This window comes from Enhydra lutris, unplaced genomic scaffold, assembly GCF_002288905.1.
Source record: "Enhydra lutris kenyoni isolate GAN:26980312 unplaced genomic scaffold, ASM228890v2 scaffoldscaffold47, whole genome shotgun sequence".
In the NCBI taxonomy this organism is placed as follows: domain Eukaryota; kingdom Metazoa; phylum Chordata; class Mammalia; order Carnivora; family Mustelidae; genus Enhydra; species Enhydra lutris.
This window is the reverse complement of record NW_019154131.1, coordinates 12,859,860-12,874,326: the sequence shown is the minus strand read 5'-3', so window position 1 is coordinate 12,874,326 and position 14,467 is coordinate 12,859,860.

Genomic DNA, 14,467 nt, shown 5'->3' with positions numbered 1-14,467 from the left:
CATCCTCACAGAGACTGGGTTCGAGAACATAAATTACCTCTACCATCTGTCTGTTCTTGAACACACTTACAGGCTTGCCTGAATTTGTGGTTTGCTTGTTTGAAACCTAACTGGCCCTCAGGTGTTTTGATGGCGGCGATGACGAGGATGATGGTGATGACGACGCTGCTGATAACAAGCTTATAATAAAGCAAAGTAAACAGAAAACAAATACAAACCCACTGCTAACCTCAATCCATACTGAACTTCATATAGATATGGAGGGCCCCCATACATGTATTCTGCCACGGCTCCCTTCGGCACTCCCATTCTCAGAGCCTGAAAATCACATGAACTGTGGCATAAAAGTGATGTATTAGAGGTGAGTGGTGCTTTGGTTCTCTGTCAGAGCCATGGGAAGCTGGGCTGTCTTCAGAGAGCATCTGTAGGCACATGTCAAAAAAGTCTTTGTCTCCTGACCACTGAAGGGACCTGTCTATCATGAATCTGACTTTTCTGGCTCCATTGTCACAGACAAGCAACTGTTCTCAGTCCTGCATCTTTAAAATGTAAAAGGCTGTGCTAGTGGTAAACTTTCTCAGCTTTTACAGAAATACTTTTTAGAAATGAGGTACAGCAAGGACTGGACTCGGGTCCTTCAGCCTTGATAGCAGAAACCCTATGCCTCTGGAGTAGCAGATCCTGCAGGAATGCAGTAGCAGAATGCTTACCAAAGGAGGAACTTGACTAGAAAGAGGCTAAGGCCCGACCAAACCAGTCTGTGCCAAGGTAGACCCCAGCACTGACCCTTCCCCCCGTTATAATAATAAAAATCATATCCGGGATGGAGACTGAATGTACTGAGGAGACATGTCATGCATGACAGCATGTGCTGTCTACTGTGTCTGCACACACAACTTTCTGTGTCTCTTCCTGCCCCTATATGCTTAGAAGTCACTCCTTTCCTGCCTTAACTTCTTTTAAAATTTCCCTGACCTTTGCTTGGAGAGTCAGCCGGAAGGACCCTTTCCTTTGTGCTATCTTCCTGGCCTGGAATTCCCGTTTGGTCCCAGTTAATGTCTTTGCTTGGAGAGCCCAGGGACCCGAGGTGGTCGCCAAATCTGTATGTGGAGTCAGGCTTTGGGGGCAAAGAGAGAACCAAAGCATGTCCTCATCTATTCACTCATTGATTCATTCAAAGTTTTTTTGGTTTTGTTTTGTTTTTAAAGGTTTTATTTATTTCTTTATTTGAGAGAGAAAGAGAGAATGCAAGTGGGGTGAGGGGCAGAGGCAGACAATCTTACACACTCAGTGCTGAGCACAGAGATGGACTGACGTAGGTCTCCATCTCATGACCCTGAGATCACAACCTGAACCAAAACTAAGAGTCGGTCTCTTAACCAACTGCGCCACCCAGGTGCCCCTCACCAAGATTTGTTAATCAACCATCAGCCTAGGTTCTCAGGTTCTAGAAGCACAAAAATAATGTTTGCTTCTTTCTCCCAAATAGTTCACAGTCCAGCGAGAGAGACAGACGTGCAAACAGTACATCATAGGGCACCTTAGCAAGACCTATGGGGGAAAGCCTTTGAGCTCCCCCTTGCCCCAATGCACACACTCACCAAACTAGTTAGTACGCACCACATCTCATCTAGACATAATGGCTGGCAGTACACCTTACAGATGATTTGTCCAGTGTTTTGTGTTTTTCTACATTTCTTGTGCTTCCTTAATCCCCAAATGAGGAACATAACTGCAGCTTCCCTCGGACATCTGGTAAAATGAATGGAAATCCAAGTTTCCTGAAGTTCTTCTCTTCCCAGGTTGGTTACTTGAGGTGCCACTGAGATGGTCCCACCACTGGGGGGGGCGGTGGCTCTTTGCTTGCCTAGTTGGAGGTTTCCTTCAGTAGCTGCTACTGATTCTTTTTCCTTTTCTGGAATGGATGGGAAAGCTTCATTTCACACCAATATCTGTGTCTCCTTGTTAGGCTCCAGGGTAGGAACAGGTCCCTGCTATTTTTAGTCTCCTGTCTTGAGAAATTTAGGTCCAAGATTCCTGGGGTCTGCTTGGAAGGCATCGGGAATGGTACCTCCTGCTTTTACACTAAACATTCGCCTCTGGCTCTGAGCTAGGCTATGCTGTGGGTCTCAGCAGGGTGTCTCTGCATATCTGGGCACCCACCCCAGAGGCAGGTGACGGGGAACAGAACATATCACCCCCAAATATGTCATTTTGGCTTGAGCATTAAGCTAAAGGCAATCAAAACCTAGCAGATTCAGGAAAAATTCTTTACTTCCCACTCAACCCCTCAATTTACAGTGGAAAAGAGCCCTGCACCAGGAGGAGAGCTATCGCCAGAGATAATCTTGCCTAACAGGGCAATTTTGTTTTCCAAACATGTCTTCTCAAAGGCCTTCCTCTCTTTTGTATTCCCAGAACACTGCTGCTGTCATAGTTTGATGGGGATCCTAGGTTATGAAATTTGTTTGTTTTTCTCCTGTTAATATGTCTTGTATTAATTTCATTAGACCTGCCAAAGAACCATGAAGGGAAGAAGAGAAAATTTTTTCCACCCTCACACAGCCATGATTCTTGGCCTCCTCACATTGTTTGAGGGTCTTCACCCAGGTTTCGAAGGGCCTGACTACACATCTACCAAGCAGCCTGTCAGGCAAGTATCTCCCTTAAAAAAAAAAAAAAAAACTTGTCTTTCTCATCTCGGAAAAAATATTCCTTCACATCCTAGAGTTCCCCTGGTAGGAATTTAGATTAGCTCCATTCCCCTGCAGCTACAAGAACAAGCAGGTGTTCGCAGATGTTCCATCCTTCTGGGTCCAAAGCAGCTTAAGAAGAAAGCTGAATGCACATTATTCCCTCTATTTGTGACATTCTTAATTCCTGCAAACTGAATAGACACTCTTAGTATCCCTTGCAACTTTTCAGAGTGAAGGAAAACTTTTTCACTTGTTCTCTGTTTTTATACCAGAACTCTTTAAAACATTTTTTTAAAGATTGTATTTATTTATTTGACAGAGATCACAAGTAGGCAGAGAGGCAGGCAGAGAGAGATTGGAGGAAGCAGGCTCCCTGCTAGGCAGAGAGCCTGATGTGGGGCTCCATCCCAGCACCCTGGAATCGTGACCTGAGCCGAAGGCAGAGGCTATAACCCACTGAGCCACCCAGGCGCCCCTCTTTAAAACATTTTAAATCAGACAAGGGAAAAGGGGAAGGACAGATACCTGAGTTATTTCTTCAGTGCACATGTGAATAGACCCTCACAACAACACACTGGGTCACTTGATTACATTTCATCTTCTTATCCAAGACATGTTAGATCTACAATGCCAGGAAGTCAGAAATGCTCTTAATAGAAGGGAGGACTGAACTGGTTCTCTCTCTGTGGTGAACTGTGGCGTGACGTAAGGGGAGTGAGGCATTTCCCCCAACCTCATCCCAGTGCAAAGGGGCGTATTTTAGTCTTTTCAGAATTCTAATAATAACTCTTACAATCTTACTGGCAGTCTTACAGTCATCAGGAAGAGCTTGAGAGTCAACAAGGTCAAAACCAAAATCTTTGGGTCTTTAATCCCTGGACAACTCATAAGCATCTACTGTGTCTCTGATATATTACCAAAGCCTGAAAGGTTACAGGATATAAACACAACTTGACACTCAAGCAGTCTCATATGAGAGACATATACTCACATGTCAAGAGAAAGGGCCTCATGGAGTCCCTCGCACATAGAAAGCTCCTAACAAAAACTGGCTTTGGTTATTAGCTTCTGCCCTGTAATAGAGTCACGTGAGGTTTTAAAAATGGCTACGGCAGCCATTGGAGAGGACCTGTCAAGAGGGAGCTGTGTAAGGTCTTACCCAAGAAGTGCTTTGAGCCAAGCATTGGAGAATAAGTATGGAGTTTCCACAGAAAAAGAAAAGAACGCTGAAGGCAAAAGGAACAGTGCGAAGAGAATCAAAGGCTTGGCTTTACATCTTAATCTTAACTAAAGGAACTCCAAGTGTGACCAGTATCAAGAGAACACAAGGTCGAAATGATGGCATGGGAGAAGATGGAAAGGCACAGGTAAACTGGGCCCCGTTTAGGAAGGACTTAAAGCTCAGGGCTTGTTCTGTAGATAACGGGAGCAACATTTTTAGGGGGAAAGTGATGAGAGCAAACTTATAATTTGGAAAGATGACTGTGTGGTTAAAAAAAAATAAAAGGGTATGACTGACAAGAAGCAGGGATGCCGTTGGGAGGCTCTTGTGGGAATGGGGGAGATCTGAGCAGGAGGGATCTAAGCAGGAGGGCAGCAAGCCCCTGAGGAGAGAGACTGGGAAGCACACGGAAGACGGGCTTTTTCTTTCGCTATTATTCTTTCCAAGTTATTGAGTATAGTTTTTAACAAGGTTCATTTCTATGAACTGCAAGTTCTTTGGGGAAGGTGGGAGAGAGAGGGAGACTGGATTTTGCCTTTTCTTAGGAGGCCTACCCTGTTAGACTTTGCAGGCGCCCCCTGGTGCCAGCTCCCTGAATTACAGGCACAGGACCCAAAAGTAGTATGATCAGCCCTGACCAATGCCTTCTGCCAACCGGTCTTGAGATCATGACAAATGCCTCACTGAGATTTCATTGCACCTTTTTGGAAGGGATAGAAAATGCTCTTTCTTGGGTGATAGAGACGAACATTTACAAAGTGGCTTGCTTCAGCTAACAAACTGAAATGTGGCATTGCGGTTAAAAGAGTAGAAAGGGGTGGGGGGTGGAAACAGAGGCTGCTAAGGGGAAGACCTCTGGTTACCTCTTACAAATTACTCAAACCTGACCACAGGCTGCTGTCAATTACAGAACAATGAAGGAAGCCCTGTGCCATGGTCCTGTTATCTGAAATGAGAGCTCCTCACTGTTAGCAGCACCATAAACAACAGTGGTCTGGTGCGAGGCTTGGTGTTAAGGGTACAAGAGTCGAAGATAGAGGACGGGCTTGATCTTCATTTAAACTGCATCCTCAGAAAAGAAAGAGAAAAATGAGACCCTGGAGTTGACCAATCTCTCTCTCTCTTTCATATACACCCTTTAGATAATCAATTCATCATCAGTCCCATCTTTAAAATCCAGAAACTCCATCTTTAAAATCTTCCAAATTCTTCCTAATTTGACCACTGCCTGCCACCTTGCCCCTGCCACCATGGTCCGGCCACCGACCCTCTGTCCTGGACTCTTCAGTAACCTCCTGGCTAACTTCTCTGCTCCCGTGGTCTCTCATCACACTGACAAGAAACTTGCAGCCCTGCCAAGCCCTCCTTGTCCCTCTCCTGTTGCTTTTCTGACCTATGACTTATCTCGCACCACCTTTCCTCCACAACCCAGCTCCAGCCCCCTTGGCCTCTTTTCAATCCCGTGTACACACCAGGCACTCTCCTGCACTGGGGTCCTTGCACTTACTGAGTCCTCTGTCAAGAATGTTCTTTCCTCCGTGGCATTTACCTAAATATCACCCTCCCTCTCTCTTTAGCCATTTAGCATGTTTCATTGACTTTTTTCCCTGAGATTTTTTTTCTCTGATATTTTGTTGGGCATTTGTTTATTTGTTTATCTCCGTCCCTGGAATTTAAACTCCATGAGGTCAAGGATTTACCCTGTCTTATTTACTGCTCTATCCCTGTGACTAGAATAACATCAGGCACGTGGTAGTTTCTCAAATACTTATTAAACATAAGAAAAACTGGCTGACTGAATGAATGATACACTATTCTCACTTCCTAACCCAGACTCACCCCACCCCTGCCTCAGTCCTAAAATAACATTTACCTTTACTCTTGCAACTTATAAAAATCAAAATCACTGTAGGCCAGCCTGGTCTAAGTGATTTCCCACAACGCGAGGGACTGGAGCAGGCTTTGGATCTGGGGAATGGTTAGTATATTTTCAAGACACCAGATTATGTTCTTCAGACCACTTGAGCTACTGTCAAGAACTCAACAGCTGCGTCAACTCTGCCCCAGGAGGGGGATTTAGAATGGGCATCGTTTTAGCCACAGACTTGAGAAGGTAGAGGAAGGTTTGTCCTAACTCTGTCGTAGATAAACACTATGGGTGCATTACACAAACAAAATATAAGTTTAGATAACTAATGCGTGATTTCAGCCTTTTGATCAAGAAACTCAAAATCAGCACCTCTTTGAGGGGAAATACAAATAAAAGCAAACTTAATTCTGAAGGAATCCAGGCTGCTCAAAAGGGAACTTTAGTCAAAGGCCAGGGTGCCCTCTACTGGCTCTGGGCAGCTAACAAAACCATGGGGGAGGGGGAGGGAATCACAGAGGCAGCAGCTTCGTACTTAAATTCATAAATGGGATTATTTAAAAAATATTCCAGTCCCTTCAAAGAAAACGGACTGGGGCTATAACAAAGGGAAAGTCCTGTTCAGTTCCTGCTTTCAGGGGCTTGAAGATTACCAAGCGTAACCAAAATTTGGAATGACAGCAGGGTAGGGTAAATGATAGTCTAGAACACGAGATGTGCGTATCATCCATCATGCAGGGGTGTGGGGTGATGCCTGGACTGAGGTTTGTGAAGGGGTGGCAGTTAGCCGGATGAAGGGAGCAGTGTGAACACATGGAGTTACAGTCCAGAAGATGGAGCTGCAGACACACAGGCGTAAGGGTGAGAGCGAACATACCAAGGTCTCGGGAGCTGGAAGCTGGGACAGTCACTATTGCTTGTCTGCTACTCAAGCAGCCAGACTCATCTGTGTTCCTTTGCTGGTCTGTTCTCATTCGGTGGCAGAAAGTACCCGATGCTGACATTTCTAACTTTTCCAACAGCCAGACATGGCCGTGTGACTCAGTCCTGGACAATGAGATGAAAGGGATCATGTGCCAGGAGGTATCATTTCTTTCATGATAAAAGAGGAGACACTCAGGAAGAGAGCACACCGCTCTCAGTCTGGGTGTTGAAGTTGTCTTGTAGAGCTGTGATCATTGGAGCTGCAGCAGCCATCTGGGAGCTATGAACAGTGACATCACCAGCACAGTGAGGATGATGTTAGAGAGCTGCTAAACCACCCCTGCCTGGGACCACACTTCTCTGGACTTATTATGAGAGAAGACATAGCCTTTACCATTTAAGACACTCTTGGTTATATACTCTTATTTATAGCCAAAGCATGCTCATTGATAGAATTCAATCCTTATTCTGTGGCTTGAGGAATAGTGGAAGGTGCTACAAAAGCTGTAAAATGAAATCTGCATTTCAGAAAGATCAGGCTGATAAGCAAATAATTAATAGGAGAGGGTAAGATGAGGGGCCAAAAGGCCAAGTGGGATACTTGCAAAAGTTCAAGTGTGAATGGGAATGGGAGGCAGAGATTAGGGCCTGATCTCTGAATTCGCTGGGGTTGGGGGGTACAGTAGGGTCCAGGAATCCACTGAATTTTACATCTGATTTTGGATTTAAGATAAAGATTTAAGATAATCCGGATTTAAGATAAATATTTTCTTTTTTTTTTTTTAAGATTTTATTTATTTATTTGACAGACAGAGATCACAAGTAGGCAGAGAGGCAGACAGAGAGAGGAGGAAGCAGGCTCCCTGCCGAGCAGAGAGCCTGATTCGGGGCTCAATCCCAGGACCCTGGGATCATGACCTGAGCCGAAGGCAGAGGCTTTAACCCACTCAGCCACCCAGGCGCCCCTAAGATAAAGATTTTCGACACAACCATATGGACTTGGTAACTGAAGCCATGGCAGTAGAAACAGTCACTCTTTTTTGGAACATATATAGAGCAAGGGAGACAAGAGAAGAGGTAGGGGAAGGACTTGTGATGATCAGCATTTCAAGACAGATAGGACAAAAAAGCCACATTGATTCTAAGAAATAGCAAAGGAAGAAAGAAAAGAGAATGAAGTGTCACAAATGCCAAAGAAACAGAAAGGTTCCAAAAGGCTCCTTCCTACCACAGAGGACGTTAAGTGAAATAGGGTCAGAAAAGGACATCCTTGGTAACCTTAACCAGAGTGGTTCCATGGAGCACTGAGAGAAGAAGCCAGAGCTAGTGGAGTAAAAGGGATGAAATGGATGTGACCCAAATAGACCTTTATTTCAAGAAGGTTGCTTTGAAAAGGAGAGAGCTGGAAGGATAGTTAGGGAAGGCGTGGGGCCTAGGGCAGGGAATCATTTTGAGATGAGGGATATCTGAATATGCTTACATACTGAGGGGAAGGAACCAGCAGAGGAGGTAAAGCCAAGGTATGAGAGAAGGGAAAGAGGTATTAACTGAGGGAGTAAGGTCCTTGAGATTTGGGAAGGGAGTTGAGAGGTATAAATTTTGCAAACCAGCTCAGATCACAGTTCCTTAGCAAATTAACTGTTTGGTGAAAAATTCAATCCCAATCAATACTGAGGCTCTCCCACCTCCCCCAAATCATGCAAGAGTCCTAGCACAACATCAAAACATCTGGATGGCCCCTCTAGTTAATGACACTGGTTAGCAGAGAACACAGAGCTGCTCATTCTTCAGGCCTACAGGGCTCAGTCTACTTTGAAGGAGACTCTGAGCCCAAAGGCCAGTAGTCAATATCCTTAGATTTATCACACAGATAACCCAGCATTCCCCACACACTGCCACTAAGTCCCATTACTGGTGGGAGTTTCCCTCTCCTCTCCACCTCCAGGCTTCTTTAGATACGCAGGAAATGACTCTCCCCTTTCCTTACCTTCATAGGCTATCCCTTCTCTACCTCCCCCACCCGCTTCAACAAGCTTGGGTACAGGCAGAGAACAGGATTTCCTGCAACCCCTGGTTTTCACCTTACCTCAAAACATCTCTGAGGTAAAGGCTGATAGGGGTGGGGAGAGGCAAGGATCAGAGGACAAGAACAATACAGTGTCTTATCATACCTCAGCTTCAGCCCTCGTGGAAGTGAACAGTCTGCATTTTGAAGAAGCCCGCTGAGGATCTTGCTGAAATAATTCAGGGGCATTCCACAAAACTATGTGAACATACCTATGTTATCAAACATACCCTCTGTGACGTCAATTTTATGTTGCAACTTGACTGGGCCACCCAGCCAGATTAAACATTATTTCTGGGCGTGTCTGTGAGGGTGTTTCTGGATAAGATCAGCATTTGAATCTGTGAATTCATTACAGTAGCTTGCCCTTCCCAATGTGGGTGGGCATCATCTAATCCACTGAGGGCCTGAATAGAAAAAGAGCAGAGGACATAGGATTCATTTCCTTCCTGCTGATGTGTGCAAGCTGGGACATCAGTCTTCTCCCCTTGGACTGGAATTTATACCACCAGCTTTCCTGGTTCTCAGGCCTTCAGACTTGGACTAGAACTACATCGCTGACTTTCTCAGCTCTCCAGCTTGCCAACAGGAGACTGCAACTTCTCAGCCTCCATAGTCACATAAGCTAATTCCTCATAAAAAATGTCATTATATACATATGAAGATAGATAGACACATAGCTTGACAGGCAAACTATTAGGTTCTGTTTCTCTGGGGAACCCTGATATATCCTATAAAATTTCTGAAAATCTGTAGAGTCTTTTCACATATTAGTAACTATCAGAGCCTACATATTACTTATATAAATTGTAATTACCTAACTTGGCATTCTTGCTAATTCAAGATAAAATAACACCCCAGTACCTAGGCTGTGGTCTTGATATTCTATCTTCTGCTCAAAGGAACCAGGACTCCTTAAAGCGATGACCAATTTCAGTTCTGGGGAAAGAAACCTACCAGATGAGCCTGTACAATACTTACCAGAAAGCAAGGACCCTAGCAGAGAATCCTAGAGTTGCATCAAAAGGATTCAGAAGCCAAGTTGATGGGATTCATACTGGTCAAAATAGGGGCATTTTGAGTTTCAGTAAGGATAACTATAATGATTGAAAAATATTAAATATTTAGATCCATGAGTTTGTAATAGTACTTACAAAAAACTATTGGTCACTACTAGAGATACTAATGAACAAAAATCGAGAATTTTTCCTGCCTTTCCTATGTACACTGTTTCACTGGGAAATGAATAGCAGTTAAAAGTAATTTTCTCCTTATAAAAGTGTTCCAGAAAATACGGAAAGAAGGAATGATAGAATATCATTACTTTGTAATTCCTATTAATATAATGACATTTTTTATGAGGAATTAGATCATCAATGACTGCCAAAAATCACAAAAGGAGAAATGATCAAAGATTAAATGCCTCCTGATGAAATAATACACTAAGAGGTAGCCTTGCTAAAAGTTCAAGCTTGAATTTGACCCAGCTACATCTCTAGATCCAACCACCAAATTATTAGGAACATACAGAACACACTGCGAAATGAATGACCTTATGATCATCAACAAATTGCAAGAAAAAAATAAAGATATGGAGAAGAAATCATCAGTTTGTCTTAAGAGACCCATCAACCTTTCCTCCAAATAAAAGGAAGCATTATTGATGTCCCCATGTCTCCTACTGACTCTGGAATGATCCCATTTCCCTTTAATCTCAAAGTCACAAAGCTTTCCCAGGACCTGTGCTATAGCAATGCTTTTACTGATATGTTACTAATTCTCATGTCCGTGCTCCCATTCCAATGTTCTTCAGATCCCACAGCTCACTGTCTTCAAGTGCATTTATATTAACTGAAGCCTTACCACTATCAACCACATGAACCCTACATATATCTTGATGTTACACAAGATCTCTAGTTCTGGGAAGCTCAGTGTAATTGGGAAGACAAAACTGGTACTAGAAGCTGGGCTCCACAGGCTTGCCAAAGGACATCTGACCTAAGGTTGTTGGGTCCCCAATGTTGGGTCCCTCAAGAATGGGTCCGTGATTAAAGGAGCAAGACTGATACAAAGCGAAGGTCAAGCAAAGCTTTATTTCGCGCCAAGCATCAAGAATCAAACCGACCGTTAAACAGACCGGTCGGGGCCACCCCTTACAGAGGGGGTAATCTCTCTCTGTTTCACAAACTAGCTTTTAAGGGCAAAGGCCATGTGGTTGGGCCTGGCCATGCACAGGTGGCCAATGAAATTGTAACACACAGAGAAAGTTGCACAGTCATGTTAGGTCATACATAAGTGATCAATTGAATTACAATTTACCCTAGTAGACATTTGAACCAGCCTATCACCTTATCAGAATTGGCTCCCAAAAGGTGCCCAAAGGGTAACTCCGGAGACAGTATGCACCACCCCCCCGCCCCCAATCGGATGTCTCCACCTGGCCTGACCCACCCTTGTATTTGGGCTTTGTTACCTGGGACTGGTTTCCGGGACTTGTTTTTAAGTAAGTTCCCCTGGTGGGGGGAGGGGCAGAGTCAATTTAAGTTTTACTGCATAAACAACAAAATGGCAGTTCTACCGGGGTGGGGCAACTCTGGCTGAATAGGCCCTTACAAGGTAATTGTCCAGAGCAGAAAGAGTAGAAGAGCACATCTGAGCCACAGTCCTTGAGGTGCAGACAAGAATCAGGAGTCAGGGGATCTGATGTAGACATTAAATCTAAGGGCAGGTGAGATTATGAAAGGTAAATAAAACAAGTGCCAGAAACCAGATGGAAACAAAACTGGAGGGGAAAGCAGAAGAGAACAATTGAGAGAGTCTGAGATTGAATATAAGGGGGAGGGGGAATATTGATGGGGTTTTGTTTGCCCAGCATTCTTTTCTCAGTTGGAGTGTTGTTTATTCTCCAAAAGAGAGCCTTGTCTCTTCTATTCCACAAGGGAGGCAATGACCAAGGCTGGGACTCTCATGGGACCCTACCCACCTAACCATAGTCATTAGACCACATTGACTGGTCCAACGGTGGACAAGGATCTGAGCACGGCCAGGAGAAATTCTTTCATGAGATTTCTCTACTTAGATACTGGAGAGAAAGGGCCCCTCTTCCTGGAAAGATGAACATTTGGATCTGTCAGCAATCATCTTCCCATGAAGGGCTGAGGGTTTTCTATGGCAGGACAGAATAAAGCTGACATATGAATAGGAGTAGAAAAAAGAGCTGAGAAGTCTGAGAGAGAGAGAAAGAGAGGGGTAAGCCCCAATGACATTGCTTAAGCCCCTAGATCTAGTCCTGCCTGAACTATGTCCTTGAATTTACCAATTATATGAATGAATTAATTCCTTTTTTATTTTTGTTTTAGTACATATTAGGTTACTGTCATTTGCAATCAAGCATCTCACTACTATATTGTATAAGCACAGACATGAACTATAACCATTTCAAAGCCTCACAGGGTATGTCTTGTCCTGCCTGCTCAGCCTCCACAGATCTGGTCTCCCCACCTTGCCACCTCCATCTTTAAAACCCCACTGTCTCCAACCTTATGAGCTCCTGCTCTCTCCCGGGCATGAACAGTAAATGATCTCTTGGTTAATGCATTTGAATTATTCTAACCTGGATGCAGTGTCAAATAACCAAATATCACTCTTTAATGCTATAAAAGTTTACTGAAAAGAGATGCATTGGGCATTTGGAAAATACATTCATTTTCTCATTGACTTTATCATTTCAGAAATGCTTCATAGAGGAAGACTCTGGAGCGAAAGTCAGAAGAACTGATTCTAGTCCTGGGACCTTTGGTTTGACTTTATTAAACTACGTGATATGCCCACTCTGTACCATTCACTGTTTTATTTATTTTACTTAATTTTTAAAATATTTTATTTATTTGAGAAATAGAAAGAGAGCACATACAAGAGGGTTGAGGTGGGGAGCAGAGGAAGAGAGAGCGGGAGCCCGACATGGGGCTCAATTCCAGGACCCTGAGATCATGACCTGAGCCGAAGGCAGATGCTTAACCAACTGAGCAACCCAGGCACTCCATCGCAAGCACTATGTTAAATACTTCACCATGCTAATTCTTTCAACCCTCAACTATCTATCACACCAATGAAGTAAATAGTATTATACTCTCATTTTACAAACAAAGAAACTGAGGCACAGGATGTTTGAGAAATCTACTCAACATAATGAAGCTAACAAATTGGGGGTGGGGCGGGTGGTCATGTGCTTTGAATTTGGAAACCTGTGTCCCTCGTCCACAAAATACCAGTCATTCAAAAAGCTGTGTGCATGGTGCAAGGAGAGACTGGGTTCTGGAGTCAGAAATACTTGACTTCGAGTTCTGAGCCTCAGTTCCTTCATGTGTAAGACTACCACCACCCTTCTCCTGGGCTTGTTGCATGGACTGAATGAGATAATATATGCCAGTGGCTACAGGAAACACTTGGAAAATCCCTCTTCCTGAAAAGCAGAAGAGATTAACGGACTATTGCAATGGATTTTTAAACAAGAGACTTGAAGTATTTGAGTCTTTTCCTAGGAAACAGGCTACTCATAAGCAGTAATGCAAGAAAAAATATGTTAAAATGTCCCTCTTTGGTTAGAAATCATGCTTGCTTGATTTTTATGTTTTTATAAAAGCACAGGGAGATATCTGCCACAAATGAGGTAAGAGTTGCAATAAGGTATCACCATGGGCTTCTATTTTTCTGCCCTGAGGGAAAATAATAAACCATGTCAGAACATGTCCTCCCTTACCCTAGGAAAGCTCAGCTGGTGGCCAGCACGGAGGATGGACTGTGTGTGTAGACAGAGCTCCTCTATGTCCCCAGTCCTCGCTGGGGCAGCCACCACCACCACTGGCTTTGGGGGCTGCACTGTGAAGACAATGGAAAACATCCTGCCCTCAGCAGGGCCTAAAATCGACACAATCCGGGTCTGAATAGTATTTGGCCCCGTGTGGAAGTAAGGCCAGAGGGAGCGAGCACAAACTTCACGCTCCTCTCTCACTCAAGGACCTGATATTTCCATTTCCATGTGATTAAAAGAACCAATGTAGGAATTCCAGTAGACGTGTGACAGCATGAGACAGAAATGCTCTAGCTCTCCTTAAAGATATCCTACAAAACAGATTAATGGAAACAGCATCAGTAAGGGTAGTGCTGCTTGGAACAAAACTAAGGAGACACATAATCCTTAGCCTCAAGAAACATCCAAGGGCCGTCCAACTCGGGTGCAGCCCAGGCTCAAAAGATGTGACCAGGAATATACTTCCTCCAGGTGAGGGGCTCATCCTGAAGTGATAGAGAAATAGTCCTTGAATATAATAAGAAGAGCGAGAACCTAGGAGAGTAGGTAAAAAATAGATTGAGCAAAAGTTACGTAGGGAGGGAGGGTGGGCATAGTGTGAACCACTTCAAAATCCTCCTGGCCCTACTTCTTTTTTTTTTTTTTTTTTTTTTTACATTTTATTTTTTTAAACATATAATATCTTTTTATCCCCAGGGGTACAGGTCTGTGAATCACCAGGTTTACACACTTCACAGCACTCACCATAGCACATAACCTCCCCAATGTCCATAATCCCACCCCCCCCAACCCCCCTCCCCCCATCAACCCTCAGTTTGTTTTGTGAGATTAAGAGTCACTTATGGTTTGTCTCCCTCCCAATCCCATCTTGTTTCATTTACTC